The 14232-nt window shown below is 42.0% G+C and overlaps 1 protein-coding gene and 1 pseudogene across 1 annotated transcript in view; one reads left to right on the forward strand and one right to left on the reverse strand.

Moving 5' to 3' along the window:
• Positions 1-14232, forward strand: part of LOC146676476 (protein NLRC3-like) — a 455324-nt gene that overhangs the window by 242173 nt on the left and 198919 nt on the right. The window lies entirely within an intron of this gene.
• Positions 7051-8143, reverse strand: LOC146676480 (uncharacterized; annotated as a pseudogene).

Here is a 14232-nt window from a genome sequence, read left to right on the forward strand (position 1 = left end):
TGACATCTCACAAGCATTAGCCTTATTTTGAAACCAAGATTGTTTACACAGAGTTTGTAATTGCAGAGAAATGCTCCATTTATTTTGGTCATTTCATTTTTGAGCAGGAAGCTCACCTTTTTTGTTATAGCCTTTAGCTGAATAGAGAGTTTTCCAATTAAATACATATTCTTTAAATAATGTTCCCTCTTATAAGAAGTAGGATAATTAAATTAAAAAAAAAAAAAAACGTATTATACCTCTATCACTTAGAAAAAAACCCTGTTTTTTTTCTGTTGTCTGTTATATAACGTTAGTGATGCTCGTTTCAATTCATTTCTTAATCAGCTAAACAAGTCAGTTAAGAAACAGTCAAATATTAAGTTAAATTTGAAAACGGTTTAAAAAAAAAACATCCCCATTCCAAAATGTCACATGACAATCTCATTGGCTCACGGAGTTATGATGTCACTACACTTTGATCTTTTGAAGTTTTTCCTTAAACAGGGGTGAGAAACAGCAGTTTTTTAGTTCGTGTCTTCGCAGCATTTGTGTTTGCAGCCTTCACACGTTCACCACAGAAACTTTTGGAAACCTTTGCAGAGTTGTCGTGTACAACCTTCAACATGTATCCAACAAGACACCAACTGTTGGGGGAAAGCTCTGCAAAAACCCAGGAGAAATAAAGACACAATGAGACAAAGTTACTTTTTATGCTTTAACGTGCACACGGGTAAGCTGTTAAGAACAACTCACACCCATGAACAGAGGCTTGGCATTTTTATAGGCACAAATCACAGAGACGGTGAGAACAGGATAAGAAAATAATAAACAGATAAAATAAACAACTCCATATGTGGCGCTAGTCTCGTCAGCAGAGAGCTGGGAGAAAGATAAAATAATCTAAAACAATATGTCCCAAAACAATATGTCTTCGCTGGGAAAGTCTAAAAGGATAATTCTAAACTAATCTAACCATAGACAAAGGGCATCTTTGTACATTTAAAAGAAGGTAAAGAAACATAGAATCATTTTCCACTAACATATTCCCTCCTGTTTTAACTTATTTTAAATGTATACAACAATTGTCTGTAAAGGTTATTTATTAAGTATCTTTAGCAATTTTTTAATTGTCAAAATGTCAGCATAGCATAAATGTAAATCATGTGGTCTAAAGAATGAAACAAATAAAATAATAAAAAGAACAAAGAAAAGTATAGTAAATAAAATAGCAACAGGAATAATCAAGAGAAAACAATAAAACTAAAACTACAAAAAATAAAAGGATAAAACCTTATATTGTACCTGCATAAACTACTAATGTGTTAATCAGTGCATGATCACTTGACAAGTCATTTTTAATCACCACGTCATTTATTAGCAGCTATTACAAGTTGTCCTCTAACAGAATTGCAACGGGATGCTGTTCTTTTTGAGACACGGCAACATAAGCAGTCATTGTAGGTGTGTGGTCAGTGACATATTTTTGCAGAACGGTCAAATTCTGCAAAACTTAATAAATGTCTCCTCCAGCTTCGTATCCATCAGGGATAAAAGTGCAACATGTCTCCCCGATCAGCTTACAAACTCCTCCTTGTGATGCTGTTAGCAGGTCTAGTGTCAGTCTGTTCTGCAGCACCATCATTCTGATGGCCTTCTGTTCTCCTGCTAAGGCCGTTCCCAGGGTCTTAGTTAAGTTGATGTGTCGTAGCAGAGCATATCGGTTGATTTCCACGTGATCCCGCACCTCGGCAACTCCAATGCCGGGGATCAAGCTCTGTAAGAATTTCACTCCTCCTCAGATGTGAAACTCTGGTTCCTTTACTGCTTGGTGCCGTCCGTGCACATCCTGTCTGGTACTGAGTCTTTGTTTGTAGTGGCATCCGGTAGATAGGTGAGTAGGCAGCTCCCCCACTGCCCGCGATCCATTGTTCATCACACATACTGGCAGTTGTGCTGCGTGCAGTTTGTTCAGTAGAATTACATCAGGCAGTGGGTCTGAGACTTGGGGCCAGGTCAGTAGCTAGGTCTGTCCGGAACAGTTCACATTTGTGGGTCATGATGACCTCCAGGTTGCTTTTGCTGGGATGCTGTAGTTGGCCTTGGACCAAAGAGTACCATAGCCTGGATGTGTTGCCAGGCCCAACAGGCACCAACTGCGATCTTCAGGTATGCTGTACGGCCACAGGCCAAACGTCTGTGAGGATAGGGGCATATGGGTACATGCAAAGCAGTCAGTTTTATTATTCAGGTGAGCTGTAGTGTTCATAAACTGCCACCAGAAATTAGTGGCGTAGCCATGGGGAAACTTGGTGTACTTTCCTTTGTCATACAGTGTCTGCCTTTTCTTCATATAGCGTGACTTGTTGTCCCTCACGGAAGCAAAGATGAGGAGCCCGGTCAGGGTCAGGGCCGCTGCAGCTATTAGGAGCCACCACCTCATGACAACAGGACACACCCTCCTGTCGTGAGTAGACCCCCCGGCCAGGAAGGCTGACCCCTCCACCGGGCGAGATCACAACGATTGGGCGAGCCTGTGTCGGCTGAGTTTAGATGGCTTCACTTACTCGCCTGCAGTGACTCTGATGGATCCAGGATGGTCGTTCCGCAATTTTGCAAGCGGTGGGCGTGGTGAGGAGAACCTGATGTGGTCCCTCCCACCTGGGTGTGCTCCAGTTTTTCCTTTGGAGCACCTTGATCAGAACCCAGACACTGGGCTGTAATCTGCAAGACACTTGATAGACATCATTACATTCTTCGTTATTTACAATCATCTCTTTATTTTCCTACAACTTAGACATACATTTTGCTACTGAAATTGTATCTGCCTTTTTCACTGGGTAGATTTCCGGCCACTTTGAGAACACGTCTATGACCACTAGGGCGTATTTCGACCCTTGGCATTCATTTAGCTCAATAAAGTCCATATGAATTGTGTGAAAAGGATAAGGTGGTGTGGGAAAACGGCCTCTTTTTGGTCTCAGGTTCCCCTGAGCATTCTATTTTTGACACGCCATGCATGTTCTGACAAATTGTTTTGCTGAAGTTCCAAAATTTACAGTGTAGAAATGAGAGTTGACAATACAGGTCATTCCCCCCGTTGACAAATGCGTACAGCCATGAGTCACTAACGCCGCCATTTTGTGGAGGGATTTTGGCAACACTGGCTTGCCATAACACATCATTAAGTCGTTTGTCAGAACTGCACCGTGTTTTAGCCATTTTGCCTGCTCGGCTGTGCTTGCTGCTTTTTGTTCATTTTTCAACACATCCAGTGGAATCTGATGTGTGTCTACTGCCATCAATGTGATGTTTGTCGTTTGTGCCGCCTGTTTTGCTGCTCTGTCAGCAAAGTTATTGCCTGTAGTAATGAAAGAGCCATCAGTTTTGTGTGCTGCACATTTACACAATGCGAGTTGTTGTGGTAAATGTATTACAGTCAGTAGGCGTTGTAGCAGGCTGGCATGCTGAACCGGTGGATGTGGTTGATGTAATCATTCCTCTGTTTTGCCAAATATTCTGCAAAATGATGCACAGCAGAGAAAACATACTGGCTGTCTGTATAAATGTTTATTTGTTTATCTTTGTGTATTTCACATGCGCGAATCACAGCTATCAGCTCAGCGCTCTGTGCAGAATATGAAGAAGAAAGTGGTTTTGCTTCTATTATCCTACTATCTGTGGTTACTGCGTAACCTACACAATTTCGGCCTGTGCTGTAAGGTCAAATAAGTTCTTAAGTGGCTGCCTCAAAACTGTTTTGCATTATTTCTCTGTGGCCTACTCCTACAATCTCGTGTGAAGTGACCTTCCTCTCCACGGTTCTAGCAGGCGTTGTCTCTATGTTATCTGCTGTTTCTGCGTGACTGTCTGCAGCCTTGGTGTTTGTGACTTTGCTCGCCTCTCTGTTCCTGATAGCCACCTGCGGATTAGTGTTTTAGTCTATTGTCAACACGTCAGCCTTATTTATAAGTTACAGAATGCTTCTTCTTTTTTTTGTCTTGGTTTGGGAGAATAGATGCAACACTACATTTTCACTTAAGGCAGTTTGAAATAATTTCTAGTTTTCAAACAAATCATGGATCTCACACATTTCAAACTTTCAAGTTAGGGTTGTTTCCCATTTATACATATATATATATATTTAACTTTGCATTGCTCATAGCTCATAGCTCTAAACCTAGGCATTTTTCAATCATATGCCTAATCACCATGTGTCACTGTGATTCTCAAGTATTGTCACAAGTTCGTTTAAATTCGTTTCCAAAACCAACAAAATAATCAAACAAAAACATAAACGTGTCAGGACACAAAAGAAAAAAGAAAAATGCTGCCACCTGAACAAGGCAGAAGTCTGCATATGTTGGCTTTTAATAGCATGCAGCTTCTGCTCTAAAAGAAACAAATAAATAAAAATAAAATAAAATGTGTAACATGCTCATCAGCTTAGCAGTGTCTACATATTTAATTCAGCTTCTCAATCCTGTAGTTTTAGCTGTTGTCTACAGGGTTTCGCTTATTGGTTGTTATTATAGGTGTGCTCTATATCTCAGCAATGTGTCATGCTAGAATGATAGCTGTGAAGCTGGTCAAGTGCCTCTATGCACTTCATTAGTTAGTTATTCTCTGTATTGTCTTCATCTCACATGTCATTACACTGAGTTTCAGCAAACCTTAAGCTTGATGCAGACTACTGCTTAACAATTATCCACCTCACATCATAACCGACTAAGGTGCCTCTTCATATTAACATTATGTCATTGTTAATATTATCCTCTTTGTCTTATATAACAGCAATAGCATATTATAATATTTTATTAGTGTGTACCACTATACTACTACTGAGCCAATTTGATAGTTAGGATCATCTTATTTAGCAAACAGATAATTTAGAATTCATCCAATCTGCGGTCACATTTGTTCTCTCTGTTGCATGGCGGACCAGGCAGTTCTATTATAATATATTATTTATATTTTATTTTGTATCCATCAAGGGCTTCAGATGACCTGCAGAATCATCCTTTTCCCAAGGTGGAGACAGTTACCTTTTCACACACTGTCCTTGGCTGAACAGTGACACAGCCTTAATATACTGTATTTATGTTATTAAAATATTTTCGTGTGAATTATTTGCTTTATATCCATTTTATACATTGTGGGCATGGTCATCATGCCAACTGTGTTTCATTGATAATATCACTTTACAGGTTGTTATCCTTGCTATTATTAATTTCAAATACTCTAAAGATAATTTCTACTGTAATTTTCCCTTTGTTTATCTTTATTTCGTACTTTTTATATTTATATCTACTCAGTGGGGTCTGTTTTTAACCCTTTGGCAAAAAGATTACGCCGCTTCTCCTTCCTGTCGTGGCCGGCCAAATGACCTCTTAGCCATCCAAAGGGCATTACATGACAGTAAGAAGGAAAACTACCATCTCCAGAATAAAATTCAACAGATTGAAGATGAGAAACTTCAACTGGAGGAGAAGTGTAGACAGATGGAAGTGAAATATAAAAACCTGGAAGAAAGACAACAACGCCAGCCCGACATAAATATTATTAATGACGGTTGGGGAATCAAGTTTGGACAAGCCCGAGACCAGATTGTCTTCCTAATTAAGGAAGACAAGCAAAAGAGCGCGGAACTAAAGGAGATGTCCAACCAGCTTAAAGACAGCAAAGCTACGGTTGAGAAGACAGAATGGGATCTCCAATATATGGACCAAAAGAATCGGCTGCTCCAAACAAACTTCGATGAAGCTGTGAAAAAAAATAAAGAAATCCTCCAACAGAAGGAAGAACAGGAGAAAAAGCAAAGAGACATGGAGCACAAACTCAAAGTCACGGAGGAAAAATACACAATGCTGAAAGAAAAGGTGGATGATACTCTGCGCCAAAATAAAGACCTTCTTCAAGAGAAAAAGCAACTAGAAGGGGAAAAAGAAAAACTGGACAAACAATGCTCACACATGCAGAAAAGGATGGATCAAATGGCGAGAAACAACTCCGAGCTCACTAAGGGGATATTGTTGGAATACAACAACTTGAAGCGCAAACACACTGAAATGCAGGCGCAAAAGCAAGAACAAGACAACATACATGGCGACCTGCAGCGTACGCTCCAAGATATCCACAGAAGAAATGAGGAGCTACAAGACATGTACAAAGAAGTACAACAGAGAAACACAGACATGCACAAGGACAAGATAATGCAGGAGGAAACATCCAAAGAGCTCAAGGAAAAGCTTGAAGAAAAACAAGCAACATTGGAAGGGGTGGAGAAAACATGCAAGAAGCTTGAGAAACAAAACGTAGAAACCATCGATGAGTTGAGAACCCTCATCCTGGAAAAAAAAGCTCTTGTAGAAAACTGCATGAAAAAGAAGAACAAACGCTTCCGCTGGCCCTGGAGGAGGAACTCTACTGCTTCCTCACCTGGTGTAGCCTCGTCTTGCTCCACCTCTGTTCACCCCCCCAACCAGTCCCGGCAGTTGACTGTCCCCTCCTGAGCCTGGTTCTGCCGGAGGTTTCTGCCCATTTAAAGGCAGTTTTTCCTCCCAACTGTCGCCTAGTGCGTGCTCAGAGGGGATTGTTGGGGATTTCTCTCCTCTACCTTGTTTCATTATTTACTTAACTTTTTGTTCTTACTTCATTTTACCTTGTTTCATTATTTACTTGTTAACTCTTTCTTTTTCAACTTATTTATAAAACAATAAACAATTGAATTTATCCTTTGAGTATTTTTCATCTATACCTTTTTCAAACATTCATATCTGTCGTTTATCTTCTTCTTGAAACCTCATAAATGGTGAAGGAAAAATCCAACAGTTCATCTATATATAAAGAAGCACTTAAACTAAAACTGACATAGCTACGTTAATCCTACCGTAAAACAATAAGACGAGGTACGACCTCTCTCATGCTCCTAGGATGTGGGGGTGAACGCCAGAACACCCTGGAATGTTACAGACCTCCTAGGATGAGACATTCTTTCAATATGCCACCAACTATATACTTCTACACACAAATGATTACATGCAGTATTCTACCATATGCAAACTTATATCATTAAAAGACTATACTGACTACTAAGTAAAATTTTCCATTGACATACTTCATCATGAGAAGTATGGCTGCTGTGCCAACCTTGTTGTTGGTCAAAACTCCCTCACTTTCTATCTGCTGGATGAGTGTCCTTATACCAAGGTTCCATTTGAGCTTCTGGCTGGAGAAATAGTTAATAATCCTTCTGCCTTTGGTTACGAGGGCCTGACCTAAGCGCTCACTGATATCGATGCCTGTGAGTTTGTAAAAGTGGTTCGAAAGACCTTTCCGAGTAAACAAGAATGGCCACTGCTCCTGAATTTCAGCTACTGAAGGTGAGGGACAACTGTTGATAAGCTGCCGCTGAGAAATATATGTGAGGCACATGAAGTCATCCACATCAGGTCTCTCCACAGCTCCAGGTCCTTGTGAATTGAAAATTGTTAACAAGATGTGTTTCTTTTCCTCTAAAGAAGTTGGCGTTTCCCCCTCAGGAAGTTCAACTGGCTGCCAATTTATACAACCATAGCTATCAACAAGGCATCTCACTTTTTTAGGTGGGGTTGCACTACTGTTGGGACTGCAGTCTTCCTCATTCCTGGTTCTCTTTGTTTGACAAAGACGATTTGATGCTTCTTAGTAGTGAATAATGTCCACAACCCAGTCTTTCTCCCTTTTCAGTAAGATCTGCAGATGTTTGAGGGTATCTGTTTACAATGATTTTAGCAACTTCTTCACATGATGCACGTTTAGGGTTTCTGCAGTGAACTTGCATGGCCCCCCCAACAATTCTGACCATACTTCTCCTGTCCTCTGGATGAGCTCTGTCTCCTCTTGTGATTGCATGCGACAGTCGGAGTGGAAATCTTTCCCAAGGAATCTGTAAGTGTGAGACCCAAGAGCTGGAGTAATGGTTGTACATAGTGGTGGACGTGGAGGAGGAGGGGTGAGGTGGATGGCTTGATGTTTCAGCTGATGCAGCAGGGCAAGGCTCCAGAGTAATGGTGTCATTCAGGTTCTCTGGTCTGTTGCCATCTAAAAAAATAAATAAATAAAGATCATTGGAAAAGCTACCTTAAAAAGCTACTATGTCAACAAATATGTCCTCACTAAAAGATGAACCCTTCAATTAGGATTGAGTAGTAACGGCAAGGCAGTTTTGGGGACCTTGTCTGAAGATGAAAAGAAGCAATCCCAGGACTGCAAAAGAACTACAAACTCAAGGTCTTGCATTGAAAAGACCTTGAGTCAATATGTTTTACAGCATGTCACAATTTCAAATCCTTAGTTGCACCACTACCAATGAAAGGTTAATGGTGTTAGATTTAGTGTCTACTTTTGTTTATGTTTTCCGTGTTAATTATCTACCGGACAATGTGAGCCCCAAAAACGCTCTTCAATATTATACTGTCAAAGTACATGTGTAGTATGGTGAAGAGGAAAAAAAAAAGCTAATCAAGCTAATCAGTGACATATGAGTCTATGAGTGACCTTCAAATCATAGACTCAAGTCTATGATTTATACAGAACCTACACAAACCTCCTTTAAATGCAAGAAGTAGTTTACGTATTTGAATTGGTGTGAGAAAGGGTTTGAGATCTTCTGCCTCCACAAACAAAAGATCACTTTTTTGTTGTACACCAATAACGTCTGTCAGATGTTCTACAATGCAGATTATTTTCTCTCTGTCTAGTGCCGGCAGGAGCCTTGTGAGTTCCTCTTCAATTTCCATCCCTGAAAAGAATTAAGAGGAAACTGAATGGTGTAGGGAGACAACAAAAAGACCTGCCATGTTATAAAGTGGTAGTGGGTAATAATCCATCAGACTGTCAGCATTTACACACACACTTCTTTCTGTAGGGCAACGCAAGCAGTGAAGTCCAAGGTCAATGAGAAGTACTGAGTGATGCAACTCGAGCACAAAGTACAATCCAGAATCATTAACAAGTATAACAGCTATCTTCCCAAAAACCAAGCCATCATCACTGTCATCTACAATGGAAACATAGCCTTTCACATACTTGGTACCTTTGTGGACAACTGCTGACACATCCAAAGTGGTCTGATTAGTGCAGCCGGCTTTTGCCACAGCTTCTTGAATGACAGCGTTGTAAAGATGATGATTGTAATCACTTGCTTCTCCAATGATTTGAACTGTAGGTGGAAACAATTGGCCCACTGAGAGGTAGGACTGCAGTAACTGATGCCGTTCTGTCAGAGTCTTGCATAAGTTGACGAAGTTGTGCACTGTTCTTGTACATGCTTTGAAATACGAGTGGTTGCTCTCCAACCTAAGGGTCCACAAACGAATGAGTGGTCCAAAGTGAAGGATAAGCTCTGCATAATGTAACAAATAGTGATGTTTAGCTTTTAAAGCTTTGTCAGGAAACCTACTGTGTCTCAGATGTATATAGTCCTCTATCAGTATCTTTAGGTAGGCAATGTCATTGTGACTTATTTTGGGGGCACATACAATATCAACAATGTCTCTAAGTTTAAGGCATAACTGCCAAACCTCACTATCCACAGGATGTTTTATCTTTTCACCAATGTACAGAGGCAGAAGTCGTAGAAGACACCAGTTCTGTGCTGCTGAACCCCCCCGGCTCTGCCCTGTTTTCACCTCACATGGCTTACTTAAAGCATCACTTCCTACGTGTTTGAACTGTACAATTGCTCTGTTTAACTGGTTGTATGTGAAATGCCCTTCCACTTGCACAAGGGTATCAATATATAGCGACAAGTCACTGGAAACCACTCCTTCAAATAAATCATGGCCCAAACATGGAGGTAACCCAGAGCACACATGGAAATACTTCAGTGAATTAAACACAGAGTCAAATTTAATGCCATTCACAACCGAGTGGTCACTTGTAGAGAGGACCTCAACACTGTCTTTATAGTTATCAGCTGTTCTTTTTTGTCCAAGTGATAGTGGATCATTGATAAAGCTTTCCCTGTCAATTAAGCAGTATCTGCAAAAATGTTTGCTGCAGCTGAAATTCTCAGTGAAACCATCTATGCAGTGGGAGCCCAGATTGTCTCTTAAGATGGCTATCAAAGCTGCCTTCATTATGGTTCCATCCTCTACCAGAACACCTGTCTCTTCCATATCTTTAAGATCTGCAATAAGACTGGAAAAAACTTTGTTATGGCCAAAAGGTTTGAAGTCAGTGTTCCTGCAAAGCAGAACAAGTTGCATTGCATCAACAGAGGACCGGTTGTGTGGCAAGATCTCACCTAGAGTCATGTACACTGCCAGGATTTTATGTTTCTTTTTGCCAGACCCTAATGGATTAACCACTTCAAATGCATCTTGGTAGAGAATGAGTGAAAGAGATGATGGATAGTGCTGTAAAAGTGCATTATCCTTGACATTTTGACCATCTGAGACATCCTCTAAAACCATGTCTGGTGATCGGCGTAGTTTTGACTGTTTGTACTGTTCCCGTATTGTGGGTTGTCTCAAGAGAGACTTCAGTGTTTCTTTAATTGGCACATACTGAAAATAACGCTGTTTGCCTGTACTGTCAGATCCTAAAAAAAATTGAGTGGGTTCCACATAACTGAAATTTTCTTTGAAAAATGTCTTCCTTGTTTTGTCAGATCTCAACACACCTTTATTGTACAGTGTTAAGAGATCATTCTGTGAAAGTTCTTGAATGATGTTATCCACTTCTGCCTGTGGAATATTAAATGCAGACAGTTTGTCAGACAGTTTTGCCACAACATTGTGCATTGCACAGCTGTGAAGATCCTGAAATTCCTCTATGATGCACTGTATAGTGCTGGTTGGCAAGAGCATTTTAGCCTGCATTTTTAAATAAAATAAAGCCAATCGATCTAGAAATAAATCTTCATCAGTAGTATTGTGTTGTGAATCCCTGTCTTCTAATAGATTAACTGTGTCCTGTCCTTGTATTATGGCAATTTCACCAATTTCTTGTTGCCTTGACTGCTGAACTGTCTGCTTATGTTTTCGAGAAATATGGCTGGAAAATGATGTTCGGACACTGAAGTATTTAGAGCAACCTTCAAATGGACATAATACTTTTTTCCCATCTTTGATGTGAAATCTGAGATGGGCACAAAGAGTTGTGAAGTTTTGTGCAGCATACCCACATCCAGGAACTTGACAGCTGAGGTCACCAGTGAACTTACAGGACTCCTCCTCAGTGGCCTCCCTTCTGGTTCTGTGATTCCTATGCATATGTGAACGAAAGGCAGGAAATGTTCTGAAAGTGGCAGGGCAGTTCTCAGTTCCACAGGAAAACCTATAGTTAGCTACATGTTTGTGGCTTTTGACATGCAAACTGAACAATATAAATTTCCGTGCATGCAAGCCACAAAATTTACAAAGAAACATAGTTGCAAAAACTTCAATGACAAATTACCTATCCAAAAAACATATGCAATGCAAAAAAAACAACCCAAAACAAAATAAGAGTATTGTCAATAGGGACCAATTCCCAGTTTTGACATGATCAAAATGATTCACAAAAGGCTTCAATGAACACAAAATGTGTGCCGACAAAAAGCACAGTAAAGACAAGTGAGCAGTCCACAAAAATGAAAAAATATTTGAGCTCGACGCTTGAATGAGTTTAGCCTGACTTAGTCAGCACCCCGCACTGTACAGGTAGTACAAGTACACCTGAAAACACCGACCATTTACCACCTTTAAGCATGGTAAATGGGCGTAACCTCGTTAGTTCGCCCATTTACCTGTTGCAAGCATCCATGTTTCTATCATCTATTGACATTTTGTCTTAGCATTTGATTGGAAAATAACCTGGCACGGTAGCTGAAAAATCAAACTGAAACAGAAACAGTGATGAGAACACATTTCTGACTTCTCTCGAATAAGTGAAAAAACACTTACCTTCAGACTGATTCGCTGATTCCAATTCAACTTCAATGTTTCCCATGTCAGTCAGTCTTAGGGAAAAAGTGTTAAGTTTAGATGTTTCATTTACTTTGAGATACTCCCGCATTAATTGGATGAGAAATTTGGAGTCTAGCAGAGTTATATAACTTCCGGCGCCCCCTGTGTGCGGCAGCCTGTTACAGCACCTCTGCTCATTCTGAGTTTCTTTCTTTCTTATCTTTTTCTTCTCGTAATTTTTTATAACTAATGTATCAGTAATTAGACTCTGCAACCATGTTCTACCGTTTTGTGCTAGTTCTGGTCGTTTTTCTTAGTTTATTTCTACTTTTTTCACGCGTGTCTGGGGACCCAGAGCAGGGATCCTTTGTTTACAGTAAGGATCAGCTGTTAGCGCTGCGTCCCGCAGCGGTACTGCCGGTGGACAGACCCGACATTCCCAGCGAGCTGAGGAGGAAAAGACGGGGGTGTCGTGCTGGGAAGGAGCGCCATCGCCCGAGAAGGAGACGTTATCGACCATCTCTTCCTTCTGTAATCATTGGAAACGTAAGATCTTTGCCCAATAAGATGGATGAGCTCACGTCGCTAACCTGGTCACAGAGGGAGTACCGGCAATGTAGCATCATGATGCTAACGGAGTCGTGGCTAACATCGCTAACTCCGGACACGAGCGTGACACTACCGGGATTTCAGATGCTGCGAGCGGACAGGACGAGAGAGAGCGGTAAGAGGAAAGGAGGGGGACTGGCAGTGTTTGTGAATGACAGATGGTGTAACCCTGGGCACATCATTGTGAAAGAGCAACTCTGCAGCAGAGACATTGAGCTGTTAGCCGTTAGCATGCGTCCGTACTACCTGCCCCGGAAATTCTCGCATGTTATCGCAATAACAGCGTATGTCCCCCCCTCGGCCAACGGGGATGCAGCCTGTGACACTCTCCACTCAGTGGTCAGCAGACTGCAAACACAATCTCCGAGAGCCCTTCTCATAATATCAGGGGACTTCAATCATGCCTCACTGGACTCCACACTGCCCACCTTCACCCAGTATGTGACCTGCTCAACCAGAGACAATAAAACACTGGACTTACTGTATGCCAATGCTGAAGAGGCATACAGTTCATCACCTCTCCCTCCACTGGGCAAATCTGACCACAACCTGGTGCACCTTGTCCCTGTGTATGAGCCCTTAGTACGCAGGGAGCCACCAGCCACCCGCACAGTGCAGAGATGGTCAGAGGAGAGCGAGGAGGCTCTTAAGGATTGTTTTGAGTCGACTGTGTGGGAGGTGATCTGTGACGACCACGGAGAGGACATCGACAGCCTTACTACATGCATTACTGACTATATTAATTTCTGTGTGGATAACACCATACCTACCAGGACTGTATGGTGTTTCTCCAACAACAAACCTTGGATTACCCCAGAAATTAAAGCTGTCCTCAAGCAGAAGAGGAGGGCCTTCAAATCCAAAGACAAAGAGGAGTTGAAAAGGGTGCAGAGAGAGTTGAGGAGACTGATAAGGAATGGGAAGGACAGCTACAGGCAGAAGATAGAGAACCAGCTTCAGCAAAACAACGTTGGTGAAGTCTGGAGAGGCCTCAGAACCATCTCGGGCCACAAACAGCAGAACTCTCTGCCTGGGAGGGATGTGAGATGGGCAAATGAACTGAATCATTTCTTCAACAGATTTGATTCAGCCATGAGGCAGTCTCCAACATCGGCTGCAGACTCACCCACCCCCACTGCTGCTGTTCCACCTCAGACACTTCACACCTCCTCTATTCACCCTGCTCACTCCCCCCCACCCCCAACAACAGCATCCAATACACACTCAACACAAGGCTCCAGCCTGTCTCTCTCAACCACCCAGGTTAGGAGGGAACTGAGGAGGATTAATGGCAAGAAGGCAGCGGGTCCAGATGGCATCAGCTCGAGGGTCGTCAGGTCCTGCGCGGACCAACTGTGTGGGGTGATGGAGCACCTCTTCAAACTGAGCCTGAGGCTGGGAAGAGTCCCACAGCTCTGGAAAACCTCCTGTGTTGTACCAGTGCCAAAGACTTCACGCCCCAAGGACCTCAACAGCTACAGGCCGGTGGCTCTGACATCCCACCTGATGAAGACCCTGGAGCGGTTGGTCCTGGCTCAGCTTCGGCGCCTAACAAGCTCATCACTGGACCCACTTCAGTTTGCCTACCAGCCTGGCATTGGAGCGGATGATGCCATCATTCACCTCCTACATCGTTCCCTCGCTCACCTGGAGACCGCTGGGAGCACTGTGAGAATCATGTTCTTTGATTTCTCCAGTGCCTTCAACACCA

The sequence above is a fragment of the Rhamphochromis longiceps genome, linkage group LG3, assembly GCF_057381845.1.
Source record: "Rhamphochromis longiceps isolate RC_006_pf linkage group LG3, R_longiceps_female_GT1.1, whole genome shotgun sequence".
NCBI lineage: Eukaryota > Metazoa > Chordata > Actinopteri > Cichliformes > Cichlidae > Rhamphochromis > Rhamphochromis longiceps.